Here is a 7331-nt window from a genome sequence, read left to right on the forward strand (position 1 = left end):
TTCTAACCTCTTTAGCGAACTCTGGATACTTCTTGCAAAAATGCTTCCAAGCCTCATCGTCAGCTGGGTGAACCATAATCCTGGGTTTCTCACGCTTACCTTTCTTATGCCACGTCATATGTACCGCATTTGATTTGGTCATATAAGCCTTTGCAATCTTGTTGTGATTGGTAGATAACGAAGTTTAGGGTTTAGGGTTTGTATTACTCTTTCTTGGTTTTGGGTTTGACATTCTAAAAACTTAAATAAAAACTTACCCAAGAAAGAGGAGTGACAAGAATGGGCATGGTTTTGCGTCAGGATTAGGTCCCGGTGGCTTGTACCTTGACATACCACAAACATCACATTTTGTCTTCTTCCCCCTCACCTTGCCATAATATAACATGCAAAAGTTCGAGCATACGTCTATTTTCTCATGTTCCATGCCCATTCCCTCAATCAATCGCTTTGCTTGGTAGAAATTATCCGGCATATTCTCATCAGAAGGTAGCGTGCTCTTAATGAGAGCCAACATCCCATTGAAGGTTTTCTGACTGAGTTGGCTTTCCGACTTCAACGCCAAAGCTTGTGTCACTAAAGACAATACGGTTTGTTCTTCGCATTTGAGTTCACCAGTAGCATTGACTTTCCAAAGCGGCGTTTTATTAGCCTCTATCATGTCGAAGAACTTCTTAGCCGCTCCAGTAGGTGACTGGTCATCCCAATTGAAGTCCGGACCAGCAACTGCCCTTACTATCTCTTCCCCTTGATCAATGGTTTGATTGTTTAAATCATCTTGAACATTTACTTGCACCTCCCCATGCTTGTGCCAAACAGTATATAGTGCGCAAAATCCGACCTTATAAAGATGTACAGCAATGGTATCCACATCTCTCCTAACTAGGTTTCCACATTTTTTACATGGACACGGTATACATTTCTTTCCTTCATCGTCAACAGTCACAACAGAAGGTTTGGATAGTGCTGCCTCAAGAAACAATTCAACCTCATCAACAAAATCTTTGTGTAGACCCCCACCGGAATCAAGTCTAGTGCCGTACATCCATTGACGACAATCCATGTTTTTCCTATTTAACAATTAAATTGCAAGGTGTGAGCTAATCTAATAAGTGTAGTTGGAAAACTGTTTTAACTGAATTGAAATATTTAAGGGATTGATTGAGTTACATTGAGATGGTCACCTTCTTTAATTTCTATAACCATTACTAGCAAAATTGGTACTGATACTTGACCAAAATAGAAGCAATAGTGTAAACAGCATGCTGGTTCGATAAGCATTAGTGATATATTAATGATTCTGTCTATGGAAACAACAATTTGATAAAGCTTAAGAAACCCTTGCCACAGAGCTACGAACCTGATTTGTAAAATAATGCTGGCAGTGATGATTCTCGGAGCAAGAGAGAGGCGGAGGGAGGGGCAGAGGGTGGGAGGTAGTGTGAGATAATGGCTGATGAGAGTGGGAGGGTGTTACATTTCCGAAATTTTAAAACTTTATTAAATTACTAAATTGATCATTTGGCTTAAATAAAAAGTTGAATTAATTTAACGATCTTTCAGAAATTTTCTGACCGACTAAAACGAGACTAAAATTTCGAAATATAAAGGAAGTATGAAATTATGTATATTAAAATTTAGAGTTTAAACATAAAATAAAATATAACAATACGAATTATTTGTACACATAAATTATGAAATTTATAAATCTTGTTTATTAATGAATTATAGAAGTTTAATTAAATAAATATATATAAATAGAGATGTACAATTAATACCGAATGATTTGAATATTAGAATAGAGAAATAAAAGTACAAAATATTCACACGAAATTAATCGCAAAATTTTATGAAACTTCGACTCGATTTTACAAAGTAAATGCACCATGAATCAATTAAATGAAACTATATTAGAAATTCATATATTGTGAACCATTGGATCTAATCTAGCACCAATCTCAAAGCAACCAATTTAAACACTCCATCTCTATTTCTCTCCTCTCCTCTCCTTCTCTACCGTGACAGACCCCCTCCCTCCAACCCAACCCATCCCCTTCCCTCTCTGTTACGCCAAAACCAGAGGGGCTCCGCCCCCTCCCCTCCTCCGTCGCCGGCGAGCCACGCCGCGCCCCAGCCCATCTCCCTCTCCTCCTCTTCTCGGTCCGACCCACCTGACCCGCCAGAAATTCTACGCCCAAAAAAACAGAGGCTCCGCCTCTCCCCCTTGTGTCGCTGCCACGGCTACCCCACCGGCCGCCACCCCATCCTCTCCTCTCTCTCCTTCTCGGTTCAGGAAACCCCAGCCCGCCCCCTCTCTCTCTCTCTCTCGGTTTCTGCCTCCCCCTCCCCTCTCATGAAACCCTAGGAATTAGGGTTAAGAGGTGCTGCCTCGGTGCTCGATTGGTGCTGTCCCGGTACTTGGAAGTGCCCCTTTCATGTGGTGCTCGCTGATTTTAGACGGTCGAGAGACGCGGCCTTGCCTTGGAACCGGCTTTCTAAGAGAGAGACATCCAACTCGGGTAATTTTCAATTGGCCGTCTTAATTTCTCGATTTGTTGTTGTATCGGGTTTATGATAGATGTGAACTTGCTAATTTTTGAGTGCGGGTTGTTGATTTTCCCGACTCGATCGAATCCTTGACTTGTGAAATTTTTCCTAAAATTAGAGGACTAAATTGTAAGATTGGAATTTTTGAGTTATGAGGAGTTCGGCCGAATTGAGTGAAATAATTGAATTGCATCGTTGATTGCTAATTGGATAAGTAATATGAATTTGAGCCTTTCCTTGTAGACTTATAAAATTTTAAGTGAAAATTTTGCTTGAAGAGTCCAAAACTACATTCGTAAAAGTTAATTATAAAAGTTAATTATAAAGTTTAACATATTTTATTTACTTGAAACATGATTCGGTGACTAGCTAAATAATTAGTGATTTGCCAATATCTAGATGAGTACCTTGTCTTTTTATAAAAATTATATTACATTATATATACACATATTATATATACACATTTTATATGTAAAGATTTAATATTTACAATTGTCTAATATATATTAACAATTTATTTGAGACCACAATTATTAAATGATACATGTAAACATCTATGAAAATCGTATCTAAAATTAACGTGATATAAAATAACAAATCAGGAAAAAGAAATATACGGTAAATCTTAGATGTTGGTAACTAATTCAATATACTAGTATGGGTAGTAAAATAAGAATGTCAAGTAACTATATTATTTTAGATTATTTTAAAGTGTATAGACTTGAATGAAAGTACTTATAAAATTCAAAGTTTAATACTGGTCAGTAAACAATAAATTAATGGGACAATGATCTTCCTATAACGATTAGGTGATGTTGGGAAATTTATTTGAAATGCTTGATCTGTTTTGGTTGTTCTAATCAAAGAAACTTGTTGCACACCCTCTAATACAAAACACATAATTCTAAATTATCTATCTCACTGGTATAGCCGGTACCACTACTGGTATGGTTTGTGTTGTTAGGAACCAAAGTATAAATTTTATAAGATGAGGGACTAAATTACAAAATAGTTATGCCCTTTCGGCTGACAAAAAAAATGAAAATGTGTCTTCTCTGATTTGTGTTAAATTAAATAAGAATTTGAAATAGAATCTGATTTAACCTTCGGTTTAGGCCGAAAATAAAATATAAAATAATTAAAAGGCCTTGTGTGATTGTTAGGAATAAATGGACCAAATTGCGTGATGTGATTTATTTTGAGATGTAGGCCGGCTATGCATATGTATAATTTTGTTATGGGCCTTTGAAATAAATTGTTGTGACATGGGCTTGAATTGAAGTATTTGTAGTAGGCCTTGAGTTGAATTGTATAAATGGGCCTATAAATTGATTTGCATATGACATGATGTGTATATGTAAATTTGGAATTGGACTTGAATTAAAATGATTATAAATGAGCCGAAAGGTATAAAAGAATTGACGAATTAAAAGACGGCTTTTGGAATTTAAGTTTTGCTAATGTAACCGAACTAAACCAAGTAATCGTATAATATAGGTGTAGGCTCAGTCGAGCCAGATATCGCGAGGTAATTCGAGACGCCCGATCCGTAATTAAGCGGTACGCTCGTCATAATAAGGTGCGGGATTCTTGGACTTGTTTGATACTTTATTTTCAGGAATTAAACTGTTTATTCGTTTGTCATGTTGAATGATTAATTGTTGCATATTTTGGAATTCATGCTGCATATTGATTCTTGCATAACTGAGAATGAATTGAATTGTTAGGTTAAGATTCATTTGGCATGTTGGTACGGCATTTATTTGATTAGTTCTATTAATTGTTCTTGATGTGAATAAATCTGCCAGGCCGACCTGTTTAGGTGGCTGGATAAGGTAACGGTGACCTATCCGTTGACCTGTGTTTATGAATTTGCCAGGCCGACCTGTTTAGGTGGCTGGATAGGGTGACGCTGCTGACTTATGCGTTTGACCTGTTAGAATTTGCCAGACCGACCTGTTTAGGTGGCTGGATAGGGTGACGCTGCTGACTTATGCGTTTGACCTGTTAGAATTTGCCAGACCGACCTGTTTAGGTGGCTGGATAGGGTGACGCTGCTGACTTATGCGTTTGACCTGTTATGATTTTGCGAGATTGACCTGTATGTGTGGCTTTCATATATATTTGCTTGAGATTTAGCAAAGTTGACCTGTATAGGTAACTTTGATTCCGTGTTATTGCATTTGTGTCAAGTTGACCTGTATTGGTGACTTGTAACCGGACCTTAGGAAATGGTTAAGCCAAACAGCAATTGCAGATGGGTGTCTGATAAAGGGTCCAGCTTGGTTGGCCATCTGTAGGCGTCTGTAACCCTACAGATGTGGGTTTGATAACGGTTCAGCTCGAGAGAACATCTGTAATTGCTACAAGCCCAATTGAACTGAGTTAGGAATCGAGTTAAGCCAAAATATATGTTGTGTTTTGAAATCCATCTTGAAAATTCCGTAAACTGTGTTTCAGGTTGATTAACTGTTGTCGAGCATTGGTATTCTGTTATTTATGTTTATGAATATATATCTGTTTGAATTGTTATTGTTTGGGTTTCATTTTTGAATATAGAGTTTGATTGCAAGTCCAATAATCTAAACTGTGGCAAATTTCGCACTGAGGATTTATTCTCACCCCCACCCTCCCGATTATTTTCAGGTTTATTTTACGGATGCAGCGAGTGAGGATATTGGTAATGCATATAAAAAAGATCCACTGCCTTGCGTGTATATGTGACGCTTGATTTATACACGCGGCAGGCTGTCAGACCCCGCGGGATTTGGGGTGTGACAGAGGGAGAGAGTTTTGAGGTAACCCTTCTTGATTTAGAGTGGCGGCTAAGGTGGGCGCAGACTTCTCAAAAACGAAAGGTTTTGAGTTGATGGGAACGGAGTCGCAATAAAACTCGCGAAGCAAAAGAGGGTGGGCGGTATTTGCATCGGAATTCCATAGAAAATACAAAAACACCCCATATGAAAAACACATATAATTTTTGTTGCGTACCCAATTTGTACGCTTCAAAGAAGGGTTAAATGTGCAAACTCATTCATAAAAACTGGATTACACACCCTACATATTGTTAATAAAAATATAGTTTACTTCACATCCTATTTAGTGTTTTGATAAATACTCACATCCTACTAAATGTTTAGCAATATAAATATTCACATCCTACTTACTGTTGGCACAAGGCCTACATAAACTTAAGGTACTTCTCACATCCTACTTATAACAACACATAACAAACAGTCACAACACATAACAAATAGTCACAACAAAGTTAAACTGTTCTTCCCAAGTTAACGCATCCACATCTGTACTTATGCTACTCAAGTCACCCTCAACTACTTCACGCATTATCACCACCACCATTGTCTCCTGAACCAGTTTCGCTGTTGGATGACCTCTCCCTGGGGTTGGGTTCTGGTTGAGCAGGTAACTTTCCAGGTTGAGATCAATCAGAAACATGGCTTCAAGAGGCTCCCTTGACATTAGCGCTCCACCTGCAACTGCATCAACAGAAGTGCGAGTGCTCTCAGTTAGACCATCATAGAAGGTTTGAATCAACAACCAATCAGGAATACCATGGTGGGGACAAGAGTATTGCAATTCCCTAAACCTTTCCCATGCCTCATTGAGGGGTTCATCAGACCTCTGCCTAAAACTAGTCAGTTGGTTCTTTACCTTGGCGATTCTTTTGTGGGGGAAAAACCTAGTGAGAAACAATTTAGATAACTCTCTCCAATTGGTAATAAAATCCCTTGGTAACGACCCTAACCATTTCTTGGCCTTGTCCCTAAGAGTAAAAGGAAATAAAGGAAGTTTTGTGTAATCAGCTGTTGCCCCATTGGTCTTGATGGTTGTGATACATTCAAGGAAGGTTTGGAGATGAGCATGCGGATCCTCGTGATCCATGCCATTGAAGACGTTCTGCTGAACCATGTTTACAACTCCTGGGTTGAAGTTCGGTTGCTGCCCAGGTATCCTTGGTAGTCTGATCGCACCTCTGACATCCCCAGCCCTTGGTACATTAAACTCTCGTAAGGTCCTTGACATGAAGACATCCATATCATCGTCAGACTGGTCAGTCAGGGCTTCCCTTTCTCTGATTTTTCTTTCTCTGGCATCTGCTTCCCTATCTTCCCTGCTTGGATGCTCTGACATTGTCTCTGTCACGCGAGTCGCGTCCACCTCAATGCAAGTCGCGTCAGGAATAATGCGGGTCGCGTTGGCTTGGACCTTGGTAGCGTCCAGAGGGGGCTGGGCAAGATCAATGTCAGTTGGAGGAGTTTCGTCAAAAAGTGGTCCTTTGCTCCTCTGGTGTTGGTTTTGGTCCTCAGTTGATAGTTATCTGTAGAAGGAGGTAAGAATGCCAGTTTTGTAAATGAGAAAAGAAAAAGTAAAGATACAGATTAAAATCTAGATTAACTTGAATAAGCAAAAATTCAGAAAAGAAATAATTGTCGTCCCTGGCAACGGCGCCAAAAACTTGTTTTGGCAAAAGTATGCTATACACAAAGTTTCAGGTACAGCGAGCTGTACCCTTTTAAACCGTGATTTAGCTTTTGAATTATGTTGCAAGTGCACAACTTTCGTTCAAGAGTATAATCAGGTATCGATCCTCAGGGACGGTTTAGTTCAACTCTGAATCTTTGCTTGTCTCAGTTAGGTACTAGATTTCTAGAAAAGATTGATTTGATTTGTTTAAATTCCTAAGTTCAATAACAGAAAAGGAAAACAATTAAACGTTTGGTTTTACTTTGATTTTAAAACGAAGTTTCTAGGGTTTCAGATTTCAT

General features: G+C 38.7%; 1 long non-coding RNA gene and 1 other non-coding gene across 2 annotated transcripts; both read left to right on the plus strand.

Moving 5' to 3' along the window:
- The first annotated feature begins 2030 nt into the window (after positions 1 to 2030).
- On the plus strand, positions 2031 to 5324 carry LOC144545434 (uncharacterized). Its single transcript, XR_013508523.1, has 3 exons — positions 2031 to 2516; positions 4042 to 4123; positions 5191 to 5324. It is a non-coding gene; the product is annotated as an uncharacterized LOC144545434 (long non-coding RNA).
- A 788-nt stretch (positions 5325 to 6112) lies between these two features.
- On the plus strand, positions 6113 to 6219 carry LOC144546028 (small nucleolar RNA R71). Its single transcript, XR_013508665.1, has one exon. It is a non-coding gene; the product is annotated as a small nucleolar RNA R71 (small nucleolar RNA).
- The last annotated feature ends 1112 nt before the right edge of the window (positions 6220 to 7331 follow it).

Source organism: Carex rostrata, chromosome 28, assembly GCF_964058835.1.
Source record: "Carex rostrata chromosome 28, lpCarRost1.2, whole genome shotgun sequence".
NCBI classification, from domain to species: Eukaryota; Viridiplantae; Streptophyta; class Magnoliopsida; order Poales; family Cyperaceae; genus Carex; species Carex rostrata.